The 2563-nt window shown below is 40.5% G+C and overlaps 1 protein-coding gene across 4 annotated transcripts in view; it reads left to right on the plus strand.

Annotated features, from left to right (window-relative positions):
* Window positions 1-1635: 1635 nt before the first annotated feature.
* fyn (FYN proto-oncogene, Src family tyrosine kinase) overlaps window positions 1636-2563 on the plus strand; it is a 95604-nt gene continuing 94676 nt past the window's right edge. For 3 of the 4 annotated variants that reach the window (XM_015386809.1, XM_015386807.1, XM_015386808.1), the window contains exon 1: window positions 1640-1829. The gene's annotated coding sequence lies outside the window, so the exon portion shown is untranslated. Of the gene's footprint in view, window positions 1830-2563 lie in introns of all 4 variants that reach the window. The other variant, XM_015386806.1, reaches the window with a different exon arrangement.

A 2563-nucleotide genomic window follows, 5' to 3' on the forward strand; every position in this document is an offset into this window, starting at 1 on the left:
AGCTCATATGTGAGTCAAGGCAGGTGAGCAAATACTTTTGGCAATATAGTGTATATATAAATAATGTTAGAAGTTGGGTGCTGTTCCAAATTATGCCAGAAGATGGCGCCAAAAGTTAGTAATTGTAAAAATCATTAATCCACCTATTGACTAGATCCTTTGTCTGCCTATACCTGCCTATTATCAGAAGAAAAAATATAAAGTCAACATATTTATACTTTATCATATTTACAAGTAAAAGTAAAAAGTAGCAGACCAAGAAAGCAGAAGAGCATACCCCATCAGACCAGCATACCCATAGTCAATATGTAAGACGTTAGGTATGCATTTATCCCTTTAGTTTGGTATGACAAATAGACTTTAAACCTAAACGGTAGTCATTTACAAATATATATATATATATATATCGCCATATGCTTCAAAAATCACCAAAAACTACGTAATTAAATAGTTTTTTTGTACATGACTAAAGGGATACACGCCTGTTGAGGTAGTTTAAAGATTATTTTTCATACAAAACTAAAGGGATAATCTAAAGAGATATACTAGGGGGGATTTGCCATTAGGCAATACTAGGCAGCTGCCTAGGGCCCCAAGTTCCTGGGGGCCCCATGAAACTCTGTTTACATATATGGTTAATACAACTATTCCTTGTGCACACTAATTATGTTTTTGATAAAAATGCCTTCGGAAAGCTTATAATATTAAATTTGTCTCAGCACACATTTCTCAGCACACACATTTATATCTCACTATATATAATTTAATTTCTCCCTCCTTTATTTGTTTATTTTATTTTGAGGGCCAACTAATTTTATGCTTACTCGTTTATTGAGCATTCTATTATTTCTGTATTTATTTTTAAATATGGTACAGCTGGTCCAGACTGTAGCGGGGGCAAAGGTCACTGATTTTTTGATCCCAGCTTGCTGCCAAAAAGCAGCAGAAAAGTGCAGTGCTAAAAGTAGACACAAGATGGCGTCCTAACGTTAGAACCAACTGCTGTTCAAACAGCTGCTTACTTGCTGAGAAGAATGTAGTAAAAGAAACGTTTCCATTCGACACCATAAACTCCCTTAGAGATCCAATAACAACATAAACTTTTTAACTGCGGAATACTTTTATCTCCTGCTTATGGATAAAGTCATTATAGATTACCCAGTGTTATAAAAATCTGTAAATTAACGTCCACTTTTCTAGCCGATTCCCTTTAAACCAGTTTCTGCGCAATGATTGGTCAGGATCGCTGTCACTCAAACGTCACTACTCCGCCGTGGAGTTCTATGGATCGTGTTTTTCACACACCAATGCGGGGGTCAGCTAATAACTCAACCAAACTCTAATAAATTAGTATTCAAAAACTAATTGGATATAAAGTCGTTAAATATATTTGGAAAGATGTGTATTTAATTAGCATCTCTCTAGTTACAGGGGGGGATTTACACTGACGAGGCATAGATTTAAAAAAGGTAAGCTTTATTAAAATATCAGTATTGCAAACAGATTTATTGTACTTTTTTTACAACATAAAACACAACTCCACGGTGTTATACTGATAAGTTAGTGTTTCTGCACTTAAAAAAAATCTGAATCCTATATTAGTTTTCCCGATCGATGTATGCATTAAATTTTCCGACAGCCCGTGAAGGCACCGTCAGTCTCATTGTGGCCCTGCGGATCTCTCGCCATCACACTCAGCAGCTACGAAGGAGCAGCAGGGCGACAGGACACCGGGGCCACCGCAGCCGCCCAGCCCGCTTCAGCGACACTTTGATCCCCTGCAGCCATGGAGAGCGGCGCTGTGGGTCATTAGGGGAGCTTTTTAACCGGTAAGCGGCTGTTTTTTCATCCTCCTCCTCCTCTGTGCTGCCTCCAGTGAACGGCTGGGATTCCTTTCTTATCCAGTCAGTCTCTCTGGTTATCACCGTGTCTCTGACGCTGTTCGCCTCCATCAGGTTAGGCGGTGGAGCTGAGGCGTCGTCCTGATTTTAGTTGGTTTCTTTTCTCTTCTGTTTTGAACATGATGCCCTGATGTTCCAGCAGCTCCCATCCTCTCTGGGAGGAAGCTAATGAAGCTGCTGCTGGGTTCTCCTTGCTTAGAGGGGGGGTTCTCCTCACATCCACAGCTCCCTAAAGCCATGACGCATTTTAATCCTCTTATTTATCCCCCCCTCCCTCCATGGCTTTCCTCCCATCACACAGTGATGCTCAGTGGAGTCAGATGAAGGACACATCCTCGTTGTTTTGCTGTGATGCTGCAGGGGGATTCTGCTCAGCTCACTGATGCCGTGCAGCATCAAAAGTCAGGGTACACTGAAAAAAAAATAATGCAACTGCTTTTAGCATTTACTAATGCTATAGCTACAATTAACAACACATGTCATCTCAAGGCACTTTACAGTTCACTAGATCATCCAGTCAGATTGGTTTAAAGTGTTGTATCTTAAGAAAACCAGTTGATTTCACCACTCAAAGGCAATCCCTCACACTAAGCATGCTTGTAGCGACAGTGGAGAGGAAAAACTCCCTTTTAACAGGAAGAAACCTCCAGCAGAACCAGGCT

The sequence above is a fragment of the Cyprinodon variegatus genome, unplaced genomic scaffold (assembly GCF_000732505.1).
Source record: "Cyprinodon variegatus isolate N-32 unplaced genomic scaffold, C_variegatus-1.0 Scaffold378, whole genome shotgun sequence".
Taxonomy (NCBI): domain Eukaryota; kingdom Metazoa; phylum Chordata; class Actinopteri; order Cyprinodontiformes; family Cyprinodontidae; genus Cyprinodon; species Cyprinodon variegatus.